Below are 23927 nucleotides of genomic sequence, written 5' to 3'. Positions count from 1 at the left end.
ACCACCCCAGTTCAGACATGGCTATATGCAAATCAGTCTGACTCTGTGCCTCATGGGAACAGTCCAGCCCGAACTGCCAAGCCATGCCTTCCCTGGACCGTAAACAAGCTTCAGAGGACCTGTTTCTGGCATTGAACCGGTGTATGCACAGGGACACCTTGTGTGCCCCCGGCATGTCTCATTCCTTTCAGGCCTGTCCTACCTAATACACAAAATCCTGTCTGGGTGGTGCTAGCACCTCCCAAGGCAGGAAACCCTTTGTCCAAGCCTCCCTCGCCGGAAGGACTCCCAGCAGCAGGAGGTCAGACTTGTGTCTGTGGTGGCAGCATCCATTTTGTGATGCTGAGGCTCGAGTTAACCGTGGTTCACAGTTACATACATGTCGTGTCCCTCTAAAAGGGTGGAATGCTACCCCCGTCGCCAGAATTGGCAAGGTGGTAGTATTCCAATTCGTATGACCCCTTACTCGACATGTTTTGATAATGCTATGCCAAAGTTAGCAATAACCGCGAGGATTATAATGCACTTAAGAGTATATGGTGGAGCGCTATCATGGAAACAGCTAAAGGACTTGGTTCCGAAAGCTGCAGACAGGCTCAGCTCATGCTAGAGCACCATCTCACATAATTCCAAGCACTCTGCCTCCAGGATTGTTCAGGCTTGCTATAGGAGTGACTTCTGTAGTAGGGGATCTCTGTGTATAGTCATAATCTAGTGAATAGTCCCGCCCATGTGTGTGGACCCCGGCAATCAAAAATAATCTCTTAAGTTGTCAAAATAATGCAGAAACTGCAAAGACACTTAAGAGAGAATTTAAAGACAAATAATGCAGCCTATATCCACAGGCTACACTGTCCAGTACTTCAACTAGAATTTCCACCAAAAAAACACCACACACAACACAGCCTGCAGTTTCTACCATAGAGAAACTTGCCTCCCCCAGTCAAAGACTCTGGAATGATAGAGAGGAAGGTAGGGACAGACAAGCCCCATAGGCTGCCATTATGTGGCTTAAATAGGATACTGTGCCTTTAAGAGAACTTTCCAGAACTTCTCCCAGTATCCCAGAATGCATAGCAGGTCCCTCTTACTTCAGTTCTTTTTTCCGGCTCCTGCTTACAGGACCCTGGCATTGAGAAGTGCCCAGCATGTGAGAGGAAGAAGGCCAAAAGCGACCCCCATGATGTCTGCATCGTGTGCCTTCCAGAAGATCATGGCCCTGAGGAGTGTGTTATCTGCCAGCAACTTTCGGCTAGGACCCTCAGGGACAGATTGAAGATCAGGCTGGCTGGCCTGGAGGATAGGCGCCAACGTGCTGCAGGTGGGTCTGGGCAGCCTGGGAGGGATCCCTCTGCCTCTGCTGAGGCCCCTGGGGGGCTCCCCAGTGGCAGGAAGTCCAGCCAACGATCCCATTCTCCGTCGGCGTCGATGGCATCGACGACGGCGTCGAGAGGGATGACGACGGCGTGCTCCCCTTCTCCCCGGGGCTCCGGGTCGAGACGGCGCGACGGCTCGACGGCGAAGGAGAAACCGACGTCGAGGCCGCCGTCGACGTCATCGTCTTCGTCGACGTCGAGGTCATACCGACGCCGAAGGCACAGTGACGTACATCGACGCTCGCCGTCGAGGCGGCGCCGACGCTCGCCGTCGAGGCGACACCGTCGGTCGTCGTCGAGGCGACACCGTCGATCTCCATCGCGGCGACGCCGCCGATCGACGTCGAGGGGCTCCTCGACGTCGGGAACACGACGGCGGCGCTCGTCGTCGAGGGCGGACCGCCCGACGTCGAGAGGACGCCGAAGGTCGACGTCGAGGAGTCGGCGTTCGACGCCGAGGAGGAGGCGGTCGACGCCGAGGAGACGGCGCTCGACGCCGGAGTCCAGGAGACGTCATTCGACGCCGGAGAAGCGTCGTTCTGCGTCCAGCAGACAGCGGTCAGCGTCGGGGAGCAGGTCACCCGCTCCGAAACGGCGGAAAAGGGACTCTAGTCCCAGGAGTCACGCTGCTTCCAGCGGTGGTCGCAAGAGGAAGAGGTCGCCTGCGGATGGGGATGGATCTCCGCGCCCCTCGCCTGGAGGGACACCGGGCTCGGTGTACTCGGAAGTGTACACTCCGTCCAGGCCCAGGACTCCGACTCCTCCCCCCGTGCCTAAGGAGGACCCTCCGCCCAAACCACCACTGCCTTCGGAGGACACTCCTCCACCTCCGGTCCCTCCGCATGGGCCCGCACCGCAGCCGAAGGTTCCTCCTCCGAGGTCCACTTCCCTGCCGTCCCTGCCTGCTCCTCCCAAGGGGACTCCGAAACCGAAACCCCGGGAGGAACCGAAGACGCCTCGTGATGAGCCAAGGAAGACCCCTCCGCGCAAACCGAAGGAGCGCCCACGGGCTGGCAGGTCTCGCTCTCGCTCTGGCCGGAAGGACAGATCGAGGCACAGATCATCCACGAGATCGAGGCACCGCCATAGGAGGCGCGAGTCTCGCTCTCACACGAGGTCCTCTGGGACCAGGGATTATTCACCTACCCTATCGGGGTCTCCGGACACCAGAGTGTCCCCGATAGATGACCTGGTGGCCTTTCAGGACGTACTGTTGCGGGGCGCAGCGAAGCTCGGCATCTCCCTGACGGTGCCTACACCGAAGACATCGGTCATCTTCGAGACGCTGCATCAGAGGCATCTGTCTCGTCCTCTCCTGCCCCTGGTGCCGGGCCTGGAAGAACCTGCTATGGCTCTGTTTCTCACCCCGGCTGTGACGAGGGCGGCCCCTTCGAGATTACTTAAGAAGTACCGAGCTCCCGAATCGGATCCGGCCTTCTTGAGGGCCGAGCCTCCTCCTGACTCCGTCATCGTCACGGCGGCCCGCAAGCAGCATGCCACCACCCCGACCTCCACGGTTCCCCCGGACAAGGAATCGAGATGGATGGACTCGGCAGGAAGGAGAGTTTGTGGTACTTCCGCGACCTCCATGAAAGCGGCGAGTGCCACGGCTTTGTTGGGTCGCTACGACCGCGCCCTCTGGGACTCCCTTGAGCGCTTTGCGGAGCATTTGCCCCGGGAGCAGCGTGAAGACTTCACGGAAGTCCTGAGTGAGGGGATGCTGGTGGCCAACCAGATAATCAGCGCGGCTGCGGACTCTTCCCTGTTGGCGGCTCACGGATTTTGCCACGGGATCAACCAGCGGCGTCACGCATGGCTCCGGCTTACGTCCCTGAAACCGGACGCACAGCAGAGGGTGGCCAATCTGCCGTTTTCCGGTGAGACCCTCTTCGGGAAACATGCCGATGATGAAATGGCCCGCATGAAGGCGGAGGCCGAAACGCTGACGGCTGTGGGCCTGGAAAAGCCCAAAGAGACCAAGAAGCAGTACCGCCCCTTCCAACGGCGGTTCGGCGGACAGGGCCGAGGTCGAGGACAGGCCTCAGGACACTCCCAGCAGCAGCAGCAGTTCCGGAAGCCGTTCCAGAAGCGGCAGAGGGGCAGGGGAGGCCAGCAATCGGCTCCGGCGCCCAAGGGCCAGGCGGGGCCTAGGCCCTAGGAACTTACTTCCCCCGGATCCGTTACCCACTCCGGTAGGGGGAAGCATCCAACTTTTTCTGGCAGAGTGGAGAAAAGTTACTCAGGACAAGTGGGTGCTGAATATTGTTTGCAATGGATACAGTCTTCGGTTCACCAGCCCTCCTCCAGCTATTCCCACGGTCAGCTCGCAGTTTCAGCTGCGCGAGCTTCAGGCGGAAGCGGATATCCTGTTGAGAAAACGGGCGATAGAAGACGTACCTCGGTCTCAGAGAGGAAGAGGTCTGTACTCCCGGTTCTTCCTGGTTCGCAAGAAGGACAAGAACGAGTTCAGGCCCATTCTGGATTTGCGACAGGCAAACAAATGGATTCGCAGAGAAAAGTTCCGCATGCTGTCGTTGCATCAGATTTACCCTCAGTTGCAACAGGGGGACTGGCTTTGCGCTATAGACCTACAGGATGCTTACTTCCATGTGCCCATTGCACACAAACACAGGAAGTTCCTGCGGTTCCAAGTCGGCACCAATCACTATCAATACACAGTACTCCCATTCGGACTGAAGTCTGCGCCGAGAACGTTCTCGAAGTGCATGGCGGTGGTAGCAGCACACCTGAGGAAGAACAAGGTGTTCGTCTACCCGTACCTGGACGATTGGTTGATCAAGGCATCCTCCTTCTCGGAAGCGCGAGCACACTTCCAGAAGACGTGCGTTCTCTTGAACAAGTTGGGGCTGCACATCAACATGGCCAAGTCTGTCCCGACTCCGGTCCAATGCATACAGTACTTGGGAGCCTCCATCAATACGCTGTCAGCAAGCGTGTCTCCTTCGGAAGAGCGACGATTATCACTCCTTCGAAAGGCTCAGGCTCTTATGACGACTCCATCTACAACAGTGAGGACGGTGTCTTCTCTACTGGGATCGATGGCCTCTTGTATCTTCCTGACGCCACACGCACGGCTGCACATGAGACCGTTGCAGGAGTGCTTGGAGGACCAGTGGGATCAGAGGAAAGGATCTTGGGACGACAGGATTCGGCTGTCGCTGCATGCTCTTCAGTCTCTGAAGTGGTGGTGTTCGGCGGAGAATCTCCTAAAAGGGGTTCCCTTTCACAAGGACATACCCAAGCAGACTGTCGTGACGGATGCGTCTCTTCTGGGATGGGGAGCGCACTCCGGGACTCTACAGATTCAAGGCACGTGGTCGCCGATGGAGGCCACGTATCACATCAATTTCCTGGAACTCAGGGCTGTTCACCTGGCGCTGAAGGCCTTTCTTCCGTCCTTCCGGACCAACTCTCTGCTTGTACAGACGGACAATACCACCACGATGTATTACCTCAACAAGCAGGGGGGCTCGAGATCGCGCACCCTGTCTCAGGAGGCGCAGACGATCTGGCACTGGCTTCTAGCCAGAGGACTGTCGATAACGGCCACCCATCTGCCAGGTGTGCAGAATGTTCAGGCAGACGCACTGAGCAGGCTGCTTCAGGAAAACCACGAATGGGTCATAAACGACGAAGTACTAGGAGAAGTCTTCGCAAGGTGGGGAACTCCAGACGTAGATTTGTTCGCCACCGCCGAAAACAGCAAGTGCAGAGACTTCGCCTCCAGGTACTTCCAACAAGGGACGCTGGGGAATGCGTTGTGGATCAACTGGACGAACAGCTTTCTGTACGCCTTTCCTCCCATTCCCCTGATTCCGGCGGTGCTCATCAAGCTGGCCCGATCCAGGACTCGGATGATACTCATCGCCCCGGAGTGGCCCAGGCAGTGGTGGTTCACGGACCTACTTCACCGGTCTCTCCTTCCTCACAGTCGGTTGCCGTGCAGGCCGGACCTTCTCACGAAGTTCGGGGGACGGATGTTACACCCCAACCTCTCGTCTTTGAGTTTGGCGGCATGGCTCCTGAGATAGTGCAATATGGCCATCTGAATCTGCCCGATGATTGCATGGACATACTGAAGGAGTCTAAGAGACCTTCCACTCGGACTTCATATGCTTACAAGTGGAAGAGGTTTTGTATATGGTGCCATTCTAAGGACCATGATCCTACTACCTGCAAGGAAGATGTCATCCTTCCTTATCTTTTACATTTGGCGCAGTCTGGCCTTAATGTCCATTCCATTAAGGTACATCTTGCTGCATTGACTGCCTACAGGAAATGCCCTTCACAGACTTCCTTTTTCCAGATCCCTGTGATCAAAGACTTTCTGGAAGGTTTGAAGAAAGTATTCCCTCCTGTCAGGCTTCCTTCGCCTTCGTGGGAATTGAATGTGGTGCTGTCCAGATTGATGAAGGAGCCTTTTGAGCCTATTCATAAGGCTTCGTTGCAGCACCTGTCCTGGAAGGCGGCGTTCCTCGTGGCCATTACATCGGCCCGCAGGGTGAGTGAAATTCAGGCGTTGTGTTGTAATGAACCTTATACTGTATTTCATGCTGCTAAGGTTGTTATGCGTACTCACCCTAAATTTCTTCCCAAGGTTATTTCTGATTTTCATATCAACCAGACTATAACTTTGCCTACGTTTTTTCAGAACCCTTCATCCCCAGCGGAGAGGTCTCTCCATTCCCTGGATGTGAGGAGGGTCTTGAAATTTTATCTGGATAAAACCAAAGATATTCGTAGGTCTGACCAGTTGTTTGTCAATTATGGATCGGTCAGGACGGGTCTTGCGACCTCTAAGCAGTCCATCTCTAGGTGGATTGTGTCCTGCATACAATTGTGTTATCAGAAAGCTAATAAGACCTTAGGGGGTAAGCCTAAGGCTCATTCCACCAGGGGCAAAGCTGCCACGACGGCTCTGCTCCGTAATGTGCCGTTTGCTGAAATATGCAAGGCAGCCACTTGGAAGTCGGTTCATACCTTTGCTAAGCATTACTGCCTGGACACTGACGCCAGGGCAGACGCTCAGGTTGGACAGGCTTCGCTGCGGAATTTGTTCGCACAGTAGTGGCGTTATGTATTATTCTCCACCGCCGCTTTGGTGTGGGGATGGGCTTGCCATTCTATTCACTAGATTATGACTATACACAGAGATCCCCTACTACAGAAGGAGTAGTTTCTGTCCTGTAACTCCAGTTCTGTAGTAGGGGTATCTCTGTTATAGTCATAAGCGCCCGCCCTCCTCCCCGGTGGAGATTGTTTCATCATACAAGAATGCGACAGGTCTGGCGTGCTTCGCCTTCAAAAAGAACTGAAGTAAGAGGGACCTGCTATGCATTCTGGGATACTGGGAGAAGTTCTGGAAAGTTCTCTTAAAGGCACAGTATCCTATTTAAGCCACATAATGGCAGCCTATGGGGCTTGTCTGTCCCTACCTTCCTCTCTATCATTCCAGAGTCTTTGACTGGGGGAGGCAAGTTTCTCTATGGTAGAAACTGCAGGCTGTGTTGTGTGTGGTGTTTTTTTGGTGGAAATTCTAGTTGAAGTACTGGACAGTGTAGCCTGTGGATATAGGCTGCATTATTTGTCTTTAAATTCTCTCTTAAGTGTCTTTGCAGTTTCTGCATTATTTTGACAACTTAAGAGATTATTTTTGATTGCCGGGGTCCACGCACATGGGCGGGACTATTCACTAGATTATGACTATAACAGAGATACCCCTACTACAGAACTGGAGTTACAGGACAGAAACTACTCCTTATAGGAGTATATGGGTCCATTTTAGGTTTAGATATAGGTATACTATATCTAAAGCAAAGGGTGATTACACCACCTTGCCCCAGCTGATTGATCAGCCAGTTGTGTCAGATTTGGATGGCCAGCCAGGGGTGGCATAATACATGCTGCAGCCCCTGGTAGGCCTTGGGTGCACCTATGCCCTGGGTACCTATGGTACACTGTACAAGGACTTACAAGAGAGACCCAATACCAATTAGATATGTACCTAAGGTACATGGAGTACATTTTAACAGAGATAGCAGGAAGCCTGGGGTCCTGGATAGCAGGATCCCAGGCCAACTATGTCGAAAACCAGCAAAACACTAGGCAAAAAGTTGGGGGTAACCATAGTCTGATATCCACCTTCCTACAGCCTGCAGGTGGAACAAATTTATGGCATGGTGCACAGCAAAAGCTGTGGATCCACTCTCTGCCCCCCCTTTCTGAGGTTCTCCTCTTTTTTCTTTCTCTTGCCCAGCAGGGCTCTGCTCTTGGCACTCTTAAAGGGTACCTCTCTGCCATTTACGCCTTCTTAAGGCGCCCTGATCAGCCCTCTCTTATTAAATCCCCAGTTGTAAATAGGTTCTTGATGGGCATCACTCATTTGTTTCCCCCTGTTCCTTTCGTCATGCCTCAGTGGGACTTGAATCTTGTTCTGGCATTTCTGACTCGCTTCCTTCGAGCCACTTCATAACTGTCCTCTTCGTCTCCTCACTCTTGAGACTGCGTTCCTGGTTGCCATCACCTCTGCCAGAAGAGTGAGTGAGCTCCAGGCCCTTTATTCACAACCTCCTTTCCTTTCTTTCCATCCGGACAAATAGTGCTGCGGAGGCGACCCTCTTTCCTGCCCAAGGTAGTCACAACCTTCCACATCGGGCAGTCCATCACCTTGCCCACCTTCTTTCCGCATCCGTCGAAAGAGGAAGAGAGACTCCACCATCTGGAGCAAAAACGTGCGCTCTCATACTATGTGGATCGCACACACCAGTTCGGGTGGATGACCAACTCTTTGTTGGTTACGTGGGCGCTAAGAAGGGTCGGGCGGTGCACAAACGGACCATTTCTCGTTGGGTCATTTTGTGCATCAAGGCTTGTTATTCACTGGCTAAAAAGGAGCCTCCTGTGGGGCTGCGTGCCCATTCCACTCTGGCCACGGCGGCTACTACTGCCCTAGGTCGGGGAGTCCCCTTGCAGGACATCTGTCAGGCAGCTACTTGGGCCTCGCTGCACACGTTCCGCAAGACACTACTGCCTGGACAGCCAAGTCCGGCGAGATGGCTTTTTCGGCCGTTCCGTTTTCCAGGACTTTCTGGTGTGATTATTGGTTTGCAGACCCACCACCGGGGTTGGTATTGCTGGGGTATCTATTCTAAGGTAAGAAATCTAATACTAACCTGTTTCTTTCAGATGCACAAGTTACATACCTTCGGTAACGATATATCTTTCAGAAACAGTAGTTAGTATTGGATTCCTTACTGCCCCACCCATCCTCCCCGTTCTGCGAACCGATATCTAGGGTTAAGGTCATACCTTCTCAGGGCCCTAGTTTCATGGCACCAGTGTTGGTTTTTATCATGGCCCAGCGTTTCTGGCGCGGAAAAACTGTGTATAAGAACTGATGTCAGCGCGCGAGGGCGCCGTCTAAGTACTCCGGCGACGTCATCCCTGCGCCACCGACAACGGACGCGGAGCTGCAGACGAAGCCTACCGGCGCGCAAGGGTACTGCTACGCAAATGTTTCCGGATCCAGACTGAGGCCTGGGGATATTCTAAGGTAAGGAATCTAATACTAACTACTGTTTCTTACAGATATATCGTTACCGAAGGTAAGTAACTTGTGCTTCAACTGTTTACGAACAAATGACTTACCTGTAACCTATCCATATGCATTCAATCTCATTCAAACTGTATTCAATTGTTATTCTTGCAAAGTGCTATTACGCTTGTGTGTATCAGGCCTGGCTTGGTTCTAGAAATAAAATACTACTAAATAATATTTTTATACAAACAAATTGGTCTGAGTTCAGTCTTTGAGTGTGTGACATAATTTCTTGCCTGAATGTGTACAATAAATGCTTAACACTGCCCTCTGATAAAGGCTTGCTTCTTGCCCACACTACCACAAATAGAGGATAAGGTATTATCTAATTTTACCTCTGCCTACCTTTGGGGATCCATTGGACTCTGTGCACACTATACCTTACATTGGTATAGTATATACAGAGTCCGCTTCATACATTTGGAGATGGAGGACCTACCACCTGCTCAACAGTTTGTGAGTGCAGTACCCCTCCCAGTCACACACCTTTCGACCAGCCTATGGCTAAAAGACATTCGACCCCTTTAAACCACCAGACAGAGACACTGTAGGAAAGTGCCCCTTTTTTTATCATGGTCACCCCCACTGTGTGCCACGGTACTGATGTTTTTTGACTGATGTGTACTAGGTCCCTGCTAACCAGGCCCTACTGCCATTCCTCTTTCCCTAAAAACAAGGTGAAATGATCTAATTGTACATAATTTGCACCCACTTTAGCACCCCTCTAAGCTGCTATTAAGTGGTACCCCTGGTACCTAGGACATGGGTGCTAAAGAGCGTTCCTAGGGGCTGCAGTATGTATTATGCCACCCTTAGGGACCCCCATACAAGTTGCATGCAGCCTGCCACTGCAGACGACTCGTCATGGTGCAAAGCATGAGTGAAAACACAACATGACGCACTCACTGTGTGCCATGACAAAGTCACTGTATATAATATATGCAATAGACCCCTACAGCAGGCCTTTTAGCCCTTAGCAGAGTGCATTATATTACATGTGAGGGCATAGCTGCATGAGCAGATATGTCCCTGTGCTGAGCAGTTCAATTACTACGTGATACAAGTGAAAAGGGAAGCCATCCTAAGTATATGTACTAGGCACTGGTCATTTCGAGTCCCCCAGCTACATGATGGATTTACTGAAACCTATGGCATTTGGTATCAAACAACTTGTCTTAATACATCTGTACGGTTGCCAGTACAAGATTTATTATGACATGCACCCAAAGAGCCCGTTAGAGGTGCCCCTTGAAAAACCTTTCACTATCTAGTGGTCTGGTTAACTGTCTCATCCAGCTTGCCACGACAGACATGTTTCTGATCCCTTGAGGGGAGAGGCCACGCTTTCTGAGGCCAGAAACCATGCCTGCTCTGGAGGAAGGTGTTAACTCCTCCTTCAGCAGGATGGCTATTTATTTAGCATATCAAGGCCAGGGGCTTCAAAGCCCCTGCTGTATTTGGTATGCGACCCAAGCTTCCCCCAGACCTGGGAAATGCCACCACCTGCTCAGAGACTCTTTTGGCACCAGGACAGGAGAGAAATTAACTATGGAAGTAGGCGTGTTGTACCACCAACCTAGTCACACCCCTAAGATGGGCAGCCTGATGTGCTCCACAAAAGGAGCATTCCACCATCTTGTTATTGGTGGAAATAGGAAGTCTAGGACCGGGTTATGCCCACTTTCCACACAAAGTGGTCATATAGTGGGTGTAGTGACCTCACGGGTAAGTAGCCCATTGGCTACTACCCTTCACTCCCCTTAACACCCCTAAATGTAGGTGGCCCCGGATACCAGAAACGCATATTAACCTGACCAAAGAAGAAGAAGGCCAAAGAATGCAAGAACTGTAGACTAGCTGTGGACTTGGCGCCAAACCTTGTCTACCTGCCTGCTCTTGTCCTGACAATTGCAAAGACCTGACTTGTCATGTAGCTGTGCACCCTCCAAAAGCCTCAGAGGGCTGCCAGCACTTCGCCAACCACCTAGCATCTCCCTTGAAGTGGTGGAGCCACTTGCCTGCAGGCACTGACTTCATCAACCCTGTAAATGTAAATGTCGAGTATTTGTAAAGCATGAACAATTACCCAAGGGCATCATGGCACTGGGGGCCGTCAGGAAGATTAAGCGAGCTATTGCCCAGAGTCACATGGTTCTGGGCTGATCTGCTGCCAAGGTTCGAACCGTGAGCCCCCGGGTTCCAGAGTCTGCCGCCCTAGCTGCTGAGCCACACCATTCTGTTCAGCCTCGATACAACAAGAAAGCATCATCCCAGGAGGAGGAGTCCGTGATTTAGGAGGTCCATACGTCAGGACCCCCAGCAGCCGCCTTCCACCGATACCCGGGTTACTGGAGCCCTTTCAACAGCCAAGGCTTGTTTTATGTCCAGCCTGGACTCCAACACGGCCAAGACAGACTTAGTGACGTGGGACATCAGCTCTATCCATAGAGGATATCGTCAACAGTGGCCCTGCTGTTCTATTTTGTCCATCGCCAGGTTGACCTAAAAAGTGAAAGCCTCCAACGCAAGTGACCCGTTGGACAAAACACCTCTGCACCCAAGCCCAACAGCCCAAATCCGAGCCAAATGGTGTACCTTTGCTTTAGATATCCTCAAGAACAGAGTCCTCCTTTGGGTTCCGCCGGACTGGCCCCCAGTCCCCACTTGCAGTCTTTTTGTTGGTACAGATTTTCCAGTTGACTTCAGCTGTAGCGTTCGAGGCTACTCATGCGGCCAGCACTTCTGCACCCGGACACTACAGGCCAGGTAAACCGAACTGCTGGTGGTTCTAATGACCTTGAACCCAACGTACCTTAGTCCAGAAGAACAACCCTGTAACTTGATTGCAAGTACCCCTATACCGTGTATATTTATCCCATAGGATAACATTACTATGTTCCAGGCTCATGCCTCAAATCTGACAGCTGTATTTTCTGTCTCTCTGAAAATCACTAACACAAAAAGTATTTAACTAGTCCCGTAGATCTTGGTGTATAAATTATTTTAAAATGATATGTTGTTTTTCTAAATTGGTGTTGAATTTCCTTATTGAGTGTGTCTCATTTATTAAGCAAACACGGGGCGCTAGGTGGCGCCAGACAGCGATGACAGCTCTGGCGTAGAGCTCCTGCCGAGCCGGGCGCCTAGATCAACAAAATCCCTATCCTGCCACTACATAACGGATTGAAAACAACGTTGCTTCACCCCGGTCAGGCATCAGCAGCTGTGGGGCAAATTTAAGAGAGGAACTGCGTACCCTGCGAGAAGAGTGAGCTGATCTCTCCGGAGGGTTACGGCGGCTGCACAGGTCACGCGAGGACGCTGCTTCAAAGGCCTCAACGTGACGTAATAGGAAGCACTGTGTCGGGACGTGAAACTCTCCAATCCGCACTAAAGGTAACCCGGACCCCGGTGCGGGGGACGTGAACTGCCATCTGAGCATCCACGCTCTTTGAAACTGCTCACCCCGATCGAGCCACAGGTTGCGGAAAGACTGGGGAGGAGATTGAGTCCCGGAGGTCTAAAGATGAGAGCGTAGCGAGATTCTGGCCATGTGGGGAGCATATCACAGAACAGGGGACCTGGCACAGAAGGGTCCCGCACCCACCCGCTTACAAGGGGAGGCGAACACAGCTGAGAGTGGCAGGGGACTCCACACGCTACGGCACCCGCCATTTTGTGATCTGACACACCACAGGAGGTCTGTGGTCGCAGCGGGCCTCCTGGTACTGAGCGGGGGCTGGTGTATTGCCGTGCAGACACGTGGCACTCACTTGCGGTGCGTATACCCCAGCCCTTTCGGATTGCTGCCCCCTTCCACCCGCACATCACACTGGGGCCAGGACACTGCCGTGGAAGTCACTTGCGGGCTCGGGAAGGCCGCCATTTTGGAGGAGACAGTTCTGCGGGCCCCGACGGAGTGCATAGGCCCCACTCTGGGGGTGAAATCACAACGCTAGATGACAGCTGATACCACGGGGGCTAGAGTCATAACTTAAGGGCTGGGACTCCTGGAGATTGGGTCGGACCCGGGCTGTGGAGGCGATTAACCCGATTACGGACCAGCTTGCTCCCTGGGTGCGGGGCGAACAGACGAGCACTGGCGATTCAGGACTGACGGCGTTTGCCGGGCCGTGGAAGACTGCGCCTGCCCTTATCTCGTCAGCTGGCACCGCGATGTTTACAAACTGTGGCTGCACTACCTGGGTGGGCAGAAGCTACCTAAACATATTCTGCTGGAAAACACCAGGACGGCCTACCTTTCAGTGGCGGGACCTGCGCCGGGAACACATCGCCGCCATGGGCAAGACGGAGCCACGCCAGTCGACATTGGAGTTCGACACCCGCAAAACGCCCAGTTCGGCACCCAGGGGCCAGGGGGAAGACAACCCTCCGGAGACAAGGGAAGACTGCTGAAAGGCCCTGCTGGTGGGCCTGCAGCAAAGTTTCGCCTCCATAGACTCTAAGATCGACTCCATGAGCCACAGGCTCGACAGCGTTGTGGCGAAGCTAGATAATCCCAAAGAACGGCTGAAGGAAACTGAACAGAGGGTGTCGGACCTGGAAGATGGGGCAGGGACGAGCAGGCTGCACATGTCGCAAATGGACAAACTTTTAAAACTCATTACTGAAAAGAATGAGGAGTTGGAGTCCTGCTCTAGACGGAACAACGTTCGCATGTTAGGCCTGGCCAAATCCACCAACACGGGCAGGCTTGAAGACTTTATGGAACACTTACTGACTGACCTGTTTGGGAAAGAAGCATTCTGTGCGCAACTGGTCATCGAGCGGGTACACGGCTCGCTGGTGAAAAGACCCCCCCCCCCCCCCCCATCTCACTCCCCCCCCCCCCCCCCCCCCCCTCGGGGGCCCCACCACGCCCGGTGATTATAAAGTTTCTAAACTACAGAGACCGGGACACACTACTGTGGCTAGCGATAGCAAAAGGATACGTGAAGTACGAAAACACCACCCTCTCATTCTACACTGACTTCACTCACCCAGGCTGTGCAGGACGCCAGGCGAAAGTATCTAGCGGTAAAGAAGCAGCAGCAATCCAGAGGCATTCATCACTGAGGACGTCAGCACATCTTTACTACACCACATCAGGCAGAGGACTAGCTCAAGCGTGATAGGAGATCGTCTTCCCGGGAGGCTGCTGCAAGACTAAGATCGCGTTCGAACTCACCGCTGTCGGACCCCTCCTGAGTAATAGAGACTGCATGGGTCCGAGATTTCAGCAGAAGACTACGGGGCACCTGAAAGACGCTATGCAGACTGGTTATGTATAAACCTTGTTATTGGTGTGATGGTACAGTCTGCTGCCCGGCTGCTCACCTCTGTCCTGTCAGACCGACCCCTGAGTTCCAGGAGGTTGCGTATGGGTGAAATAATGAGGTTGAGTTGAAATGGCGGGAGCCCCTAGCGGCCCCCTATCGAGGGCATTCCCCCTAATTGGTTTCTTTATTGATGGTTCAATGGTTACAAGGGCAGACTTACTGTTCCAGGGCAGTTGATATGGTACCGTGAGTGTGTGAGTAGTAGGCACGTCCAAATTTCAGCACAGCATGCATACCCCGATGATCATGATTGAAGAAAGCAGGGACAGCACAGGCCTCAATATTATTTCCTGGAATTTAAGAGGGCTGAATGACCCCAGAAAGCATCGACAGATACCTGGCTACCTAGATAGGCACCACATACACATTGCCCTCCTGCAGGAGACCCATTTGGAAAAGGGAGGCGAGCCTCGGTTTGCATCCCGATGGGTGGCACACAGTTGCTTCGCTTCCTATTCGTCTTATTCCAGGGGGTTGCCATTCTGATCAAGCGTGGGGTCAGGTTTGTGGTGGGGCGGACAGACTCTGACCCTGAGGGAAGGTATTGTCTGATGTGGGGGAAACTTCACACGCACGAGATGGTAATTGCGACTTATTAATGGCCGAATGTCGATGATACTCACTCCATGCTCCCATTACAGGGCAAATTACAGTCACTGGGCCACAGTAACTTTATATGGGGGGGGGGGGGGGGGGGGGGACTTTAATACAGTACTGAACCCCATCTTAGAAAGGTCACATGCCACTGCGGTGCACTACACCTCCTCACAACGCAGCCTGCAGGATATTGTCGATACCGAAGGCTTGATAGACACTTGGCGCCACCTACATCCCTCTGGGAAGGAGGGTACACATCACTCCACCGTGCACAATACCAGGTCCCGATTGGAATATGTGCTCATTACTAGAGGCATGATACATTGGGTGGAAGGGGCGAGCCACATGGCTAGAACATTCTCGGATCACTCCCCAGTAAAAATCACGGCGAAAGCCCCGGTAGACTTGGCACCTTTCAGTAAATGGGAGCTAAAACCTCTGGGGGGTAAGGAGGGGGGACGATGGGGGTGGCCACTATAGGATGTGGACTGTCCTTATTTTTATGGAGCAAATGTTGTAACGTTAATTGGTATGCATATTATCCACTGCTCTGTATTTTGGTAAAAGGATATAAATAAAGTTTTTAAAAAAAACTATTAAGCAAACACAAGGAGATAATGGATGGAGTGCTGAAACTTTTCTGTGACAGTTCTGGGTTGAATCCATGATCAGTAAAAAGTTTCAGCGCTCAGTCCATCATCTCCTTGTGTTTGCTCTGATCGCCCTAATTTGGGAGGGTATTTCCAGACGTGGGTCCCTTGCTCACTTTACCACTGGATTGAAGCTAGCCTGGCTGATGAGGGGTGTTACCCCAAGACTATTCCCAGGATGCTTATTTCCGGTAAAGGGAAGACCTGGCTTGGCAGTTCAGGCTGGACTGTTCCCATGAGGCACAGGGTAAAGACAGATTTACTTATAGCTGGGTCTGAACTGAGGTGGCGAAATGAGCTAAAGAACGATGATGAATTCAACTCAGATCTGTGACTGGGGTTGAGTGTCTGAAAAGTTTCAGCGCTCGGTCCATCATCACCTTGTGTTTGCTTTATTCGCCCTAAGTTGGCAGGGTATTCCCAGACGTGGGTCTCTTGCTCACTTTGCCACTGGATTCAAGCTAGCCTGGCTGATGAGGGGTGTTACCCCGAAACCGGTCCCACGATGCTTGTTTCTGGTTCAGAGAAGACCTGGCTTGGTAGCTCGGGCTGGACTGTTCCATGAGGCACAGGGTAAAGACTGATTTGCATATAGCTGGGTCTGAACTGAGGTGGCAAAGTGAGCTAAAGAATGCCAAAGACTGCTCTAGAAGTTCATGGACCACGGGGTGGCCCCAGGAATACTCCTGCATCTCTTCAACAGCTCCAGCATCTTTAGCCCCCTCAGCTTCCTTCATCCCCAGAATTAGGACCACAGTTGGAACCACAATCCAGGTGAAATCTTCTCTGAGGACCCTGAGACTGCAGAACCCTGCAGGTAGCTGTGTCCCTGGATCTAAATGGTCCCTGTGACTGGCTTCTGATTGTTGTGGGCAGTCATAGAGTGGATTGGTAGTCGTACTAGCCCTTTGGCTGACGAACCTCAACAACGATTGCGATTTATTAGAACTTCAAACAATTTTAGTTACCTTTTAAAAATCACACCTCCAGTTCTCTGCAATAGATTTTTGTCATGTTTTGTCTCATTTAAGATAAAAATGCACCCTCTTTTTCTAAATTAGCGTTAGGTTTTATTGTTTCGTGTTGCTTACCTGTTGTTTTGATGCTTCAAAATGCTTTACACTTGTTCCCCTGCCTAAGCCTGACTGTTGTGAGCCACAGCTACCCATGACTGAGCTAAAGGTTTTGTTAAAGAAATCTAACTGCACCTAATAGTGTGTTATTTGATATTGATGTCTCACAACTACACCACATAATAATCCTTTTTCCTACACGCCACACCTTAAAGTGAGTGCAGTGGCAAAGCTTCAGTAGCAGTGCTTCTCAGGATGGGCTGTCTGAGATAGGGAGACAGTTTTATTTACTGCCGCCTAGAGAGCACCATGTATCAGGCTTCAGGTGGGGTTGGAGGGGGCATCTTGCCAGTGTAGACTGCACTCTCACTGGGCACAAGCAGACAGGCGTGGGGTATGGGGGACTTGCCCTCCAACTGCAATCCAAGCTGTATTTTTTAAGTTCCAAAATCTTTTGTTTGCCAGCGGAGTGGTGAGGTGGTAGGGGGGAGTGTGAGAATGGGGTCAAGCCCTGCCAATCTCCCCTTTTGGCTAACTACGGGCGTTCAGCAATGTCCTACAAATCCAGCATCTTGGCCGTCCCACCACCAAGCCACCCACCCCCACATTGCTTTATATTTAGAAGTAGAACCTAAGAGCCCCTAGTCTAGGGCATTATAACTGCCACTCAAAATAATACTTGGGGTGTTAGGTTCTTGGAAATTCCGGAGGCACTACATAATTCAAACTGCAAACCTCTAATCCATAAAGTACCTAGTATGTTTTAGATTATAACAATTTTTCTCAAAAGTAAAAATTATTTGGTTAAAATATTGATAGTTTCCCTATTTTTTGGTCGAGCGACCTATCTCAATGCGCATGCGTATTGAGCGGAAGCGAGATATAAAGGGGCTTAAACAGAGGTTTAACTAGCTGGCGATTTGGTGCTGTGCCCGTGAAATGCTCGTGCACAGCATCAAATCGCCAGCCATCTGTTCCCCAGCAGCTTCGCCCCACAAGCTTCCCCCAGCGTGCGCTCTGGCTCAGCTGAGCCGCACTCCTCCCACACCTCTCACACACAAGTGAAGCTGGACTTCAAAGCATGCGCGTTATCATATATAAATTCTCATTGTTTTCACGGCCGGCCTCCGGCCGTGACTCGCATTTCTCCTTCCTTCCAGCGCTGGCTTGTTTTTATCATGTCCCTTTACTTGTAAGGCAATCCTTGTTTAATAAGTAAATAATGCAGCCCACGCCGAGGATCGGAACCCTGTTCTCCAGCTCCTAAGTCAGCAGCGCACGAAGCCTGCCATCTGTGTTGTGTCAGGTTACAAATGGTTTCACTTTTGGGGCTTCGCTGCTGCGCTTGTTGTAAATGCCCCTCCTTTCGGTGCCTGGTTCTTTCCCAGGCGATTTCACGTACTGAATATTTTTGTGGGCTATCATATCGGCGTTCGCGCTTCTTTCTATTCCGGCATGTGATGGCCCCTCATTCCTCCTCCCGTGTGGGTCTGGCCGAGGCTGGCGATGGAGAACTCTTTCAATTGTCTCTAAACACTTCACTGTAAACACACCGGTCAAGAGGCCCCATGTTATGTGCCTCACCTCGCGTCAGGCTCTTTCATGACCTCTTCCCCAAACCGTATGTTCCATTCTGTGACTTGTAGCGTCAAAATGTACATTTTAGAAATGGTCGTGGTGGCATTGCCGTGGCATGCGACCACTTGGACACAAAGTCTTAAGTTACTAACACGCTTTTATAATAGTGATAGCCAACGTACATAGCCACGAGTATATTTTTATATTATTTTCCTTTAATTGTTTTCATGATTCCCGAGTGAACATTTCACTTATCTAATAAATGTTGAAATAACTTTGACCCCACTAATACAAGTTCCGAGCGTGAACAGGACATGCCTTACATACTTCAAGTGTGCCGTGCCATGTAGCTTTAATTATATGCACCAGCCCAACCCCCAGAAATCAACCCGCAGCCCCTCGCAAACAACGCACACGATTTTCTGTCGAGCAAAAATGTATTTCTATTTTTTGAAATACGAGTTCCGAGCTTGAACAGAACGTTCGCGAAGTAATTCTCTCTAAACACTTCACTGTTGACGCACCCGTCAAAAGGGTCCATGTTATGTGCATCACCATGCCTATTGAGAATACAAGTGAATATCAAAGCATTGTTGCTCTGCACAACTCCAAAGCCTGTTGTTTTATCTGTTTCTGGCACATGTGCAACCCAGAAAAACATTCTTCCACCACTAAAGTGGCAACCCTGGACAATTTAGAGGCAGTCTCTAGAACAGGAGCTGCTGCCACAGGTGAAGCAACAGGAGCTGCTGTCACAAGTGAAAGATATAATTGCAAACAATAAGTGCCAGGAAAGGAGGAAGTCATTTGCAGAGACCCAAACAACAAGTGGCCCATTCAACCGGCAAGTGTTCATTCAGATGATGTTCGGTTGTTTTAGCTCTGCTGCTCTTTTCACGTTCTGCCAAACTGCTTTAATCTCTTGTTTTTATCTTGGTTAACCGAGTTTGTGGAAGATGATAGTTAAACACGTGTCCTTCAGAAGAACAAAGCTGAATGTGTTAACTTAAAGCGGCGGATTGCAACTCAGTTCGTACATAGCCTAATCAGTGGCATGAATGCATCTTTGCCGAGTAGTAGTTTACCATAAACTGCTCAGTGAGTCATCAAGTTGCCTGAGCATGACCCATCAATGCAGTGGATAATAATGTAGCTCAGTGGGCTAATGTGCATACTTTAGAAATATTCTGTCTGAAGTGCTGGCTTAAAATCAATGTCGGGTAAGGAAGCAGGGGTGTTTGGGCTGTGCGATTTGGTGCTGTGCCTGTGGCTTTTAGGTCAATGCGCAAGCGCATTGACCTAAAATGCGCGTGCACATCACCAAATCGCCGTCTGTTCCCTCAGCCGCACTCCTCCCACACCTTTGAAGTGAAGCTTAGCTTCACTTCAAAGGCCCCTGCTGCTTTCACACCCTCTCCCCGCTCCGCCCCCTCCCCTGCGCCCGCCGTGTCGCATTTCTCCTCCCCCCTCCCCACAGCAATGCCCTCAAGTGTCCAGGAGCACCGCGTCTGTCATCGTCTTCTTTTAAAGCAAAGGGGCTATTGTTGGGAGACGTCTGCAGACTGTCCAGGAAACGGCCTTTTCCCAAAATACACCCGAATAGCGGGCTTCATTTGGACAAACGGGACGGATATTTGCGAAGAGTGTACACATATTTATTTTACACTCCAGGGGAACACTTGTTCTAGTGTGGACCGTGTGCACAGCAAGCCATTACCTGCGCACACACGCCCACGGACACGCACACAACGGTGCAAACGCGCGCGCACAGACACATACAGAGAAACACACTCGCACGCATACAGACACACAAACTATACACAATAGCACGCACATTCACATTAACGCAGGCACGTGCGAGCACACATACACACGAACATACATGTCGTTTTGCAAAGAGACTCCCACAGATGATGATAAACACCTGCAGGCACGCATTTACATGGAAACAGTCGCAAACACACAAACACTTCTACAACAGATGTCCCTTCAACCATTTTCTAACAAAGACTGACAGAGACACACAGACCTTCCCAGAATAAATGCACGTGAAAACGGACAGACACGCACCAGGACACACCACACAGACGCACACTGTAGGGGTGTAACAATGTCCTACCACTCACGACTCCAGGGTCACCAGGTCACGTGCATGTTACCCACCTGTGTGCCACTGCTGTTATGTCAATAATGCTCAGCTCTGCTGATACAAGGCTTCTAGACAATATACACAACCACTCCATCCACCACCGCATCCACCATCACCACATCCACTGCATCCACCACCACCGCATCCACCACCACATCCACTATCACCACCACATCCACCATCACCACCACATCCACCATCACATCCACCACCACCACATTCACCATCACCTCCACATCCACCACCACCACATCCACCACCGCATCCACCACCACCACCACCACCACCACACCCACCACCACTACATCCACCACCACATCCACTACCACCACCCCATCCACCACTACCACCACCACCGCATCCACCACCACATCCACTGCATCCACCACCGCATACACCACCACATCCACCATCACCACCACATCCACCATCACCACCACATCCACCATGACATCCACCACCACCACATTCACCATCACTTCCACATCCACCATGACATCCACCACCACCACATCCACCACCGCATCCACCACCACCGCATCCACCACCACCACCACACCCACCACCACTACATCCACCACCACATCCACTACCACCACCCCATCCACCACTACCACCACCACCGCATCCACTGCATCCACCACCGCATACACCATCACATCCACCGTCACCATCACATCCACCATCACATCCACCATCACATCCACCACCACCTCCACATCCACCATGACATCCACCGCCACATCCACCACCATCACATCCACCACCGCCACATCCACCACCACATCCACCACCACATCCAACCTCATCCACCACAACCACCACCGCATCCACCACCACATCCACCATCACCGCCTCATCCACCACCACCACCGCATCCACCACCACATCCACCGCATCCACCACCACCGCATCCACCACCACATCCACCATCACCACCACATCCATCACATCCACCATCACATCCACCACCACATCCACCATCACCTCCACCACCACATCCACCATCACCTCCACATCCACCATGACATCCACCACCACCGCATCCACCACCACCGCATCCACCACCACCGCATCCACCACCACCACCTCATCCACCACCACACCCACCACCACCACCACACCCACCACCACTACATTCACCACCACATCCAATACAACCACCACCCCATCCACCACTACCACCACCACCGCATCCACCACCACCTCCGCATCCACCACATCCACCACCACCACATCCACCGCATCCACCACCACATCCACCATCACCACCACATCCACCATCACGTCCACCATCACATCCACCACCACCACCACATCCACCTCCACATCCACCATCACCTCCGCATCCACCATCACCTCCGCATCCACCATGACATCCACCGCCACATCCACCACCACATCCACCACCACCACCGCCACATCCACCACCACCACATCCACCACCACCACCACATCCACCACCACCACATCCACCACCACCACCACCACTTCCACCGCATCCACCGCATCCACCACTTCCACCGCATCCACCGCATCCACCACCACCACATCCACCACCACATCCACCACCTCATTCACCACCGCATCCACCACCACCACATCCACCATACCCACCACCATCACTTCCACCACCACATCCACCACCACTTTCACCACATCCACAACCACCACCACATCACCACATCCACCACCACATCCACCACAACACCACCTCCACCACATCCACCACAACACCACCTCCACCACCACCACATCCACCACCACATCCACCATCACCACCACCACAACATCCACCACCACCATATCCTCCAGATCCACCACCACCACATCTATATGTGTGTGGCTCTGTGTGTGTTTAGGTGCAAATGCAATGTTCTTGGATTTTCGTCACAATAAAATACACTGAACATAATCTTCACAAAAGTTATTTACAAACGTTTAAGCTATTACCATTATAAATTACAATAACTTTTATTTAAGTATTAATTATTTACAAAATTAAAAGCCATTGTTATTTGTAATATCAATACATCTAAGTCACGTAAATACAACACACATTGCATTACAAATGCTATAGGTGTCACATTTGCAAAAGTTAAAACTATTGACATTGTAACTGACAAAGCTATTAATTTTGCTACTTTCAAAACCAACACATAAATAAAAAAAGTGTCATTTACAATACCAATAGCTCAAACTTTCCTAATGCGAGACCTATTGCATTTCCAATGATTGTTATTTTTAACTCTACCTTGCTTTTTTACTGATGCTTCTATTTTTTATTAATTAAAATAGATGATTCTCTTCAGAGTTTTTGGGGAACATAAACCACCAAAGATCGCAATAATAATTGTAATGTTGGCAAAAGAAAGGAGCGGTTTACCTGCTTAATATTTATCAAGCCGGCAACTCAAATACACCACTGGGTCACCAGTAGCCCCATACCACAATTTATATTTTGGCACTAATGATCAAAGACTTGAAAATTTAGCCTTGACCAGTTTTATTAAATCGGTCAACATTTGTAAGGAAGTGAGATACAAATCTTTAGCCATCATCCAAAAATATTGAAATAGATTGCATAGAATATTTTAAATGCCTTCTATCCATATTGACACACCACTTGTAGCCCTACAGAATCTATTTGAGGTAGTTCCCGCACAACGGGCTCAAAGGTGGGCTGAAGTATGTGTTTCAACAATACGTGATTTAATTGGAAAAGACACTATTAAAAATTTCAAGGAATTTGAATTATCCTCCAAGCAAGATATCAGATGAAGCTATTTTTCCTATATGCAGTTATCCTGTATCTTGAAAGTACTTCCCTTTTTCCATTAACTATATTTAAATAGTTTATTCTAGTAATAACCATAAATCTACTATTTGTTATAATTTGAGTTACTGTCCCCATTGGTGAAAAATTTGCCAAGGAAGCGAGATGGTCCAATCTAGTTAGTGCTAACTATTGACACAGTAGATTGTAGGAATATTAGTACTTATTCTATAATTTGAACTTCCAGCTTTCATAGAATGTTTTTTACCAGATTAATGTTATGTTGTACACCTGTAAATCTGAATGAATTCTGCTAGAACATTCCAATATTGTTCAAGATGTCCAAGTAACGAACAGTGCTGCACCATCAATCTATAGTGTTTAACATTTTGAGGTTTATATTTGACTTCCTAGTGAGTCCAACTCTAGTGGATAAAGTGATACACATTGATGTCTATAGTAAGTCTCGTTTTACTGCCATGCTATTCACTGTATCAAATATCACTGCAGTATGGAAATCGCTTAATGCCCCAACCTTTCAGACTTTGCAGGTAATCACAGTGATCTAGTGTGAGCGTTATTGAAGGAGCAGGCAGTGTGAACTGGGAAGCAAACGTGGAATTTCCTGATGTTGAGGACCTGAAATCTAGCTGGAGTAGTTGTGTTAGCAATAAATGAATCTATGTGCTTGCTCGACTCTCGCATCATATAGAAATGGAAGTGGACTGAGTGGTTGGGCTATTTGTCAAAATTTCAGAATATTTTTTCACT

General features: G+C 50.7%; 1 protein-coding gene across 2 annotated transcripts in view; it reads left to right on the top strand.

Moving 5' to 3' along the window:
* Positions 1-23927, top strand: part of MED1 (mediator complex subunit 1) — a 459486-nt gene that overhangs the window by 184804 nt on the left and 250755 nt on the right. The window lies entirely within an intron of this gene.

This window comes from Lissotriton vulgaris, chromosome 5, assembly GCF_964263255.1.
Source record: "Lissotriton vulgaris chromosome 5, aLisVul1.2, whole genome shotgun sequence".
Taxonomy (NCBI): Eukaryota; Metazoa; Chordata; class Amphibia; order Caudata; family Salamandridae; genus Lissotriton; species Lissotriton vulgaris.
This window is presented reverse-complemented; position numbering and strand designations above follow the sequence as displayed.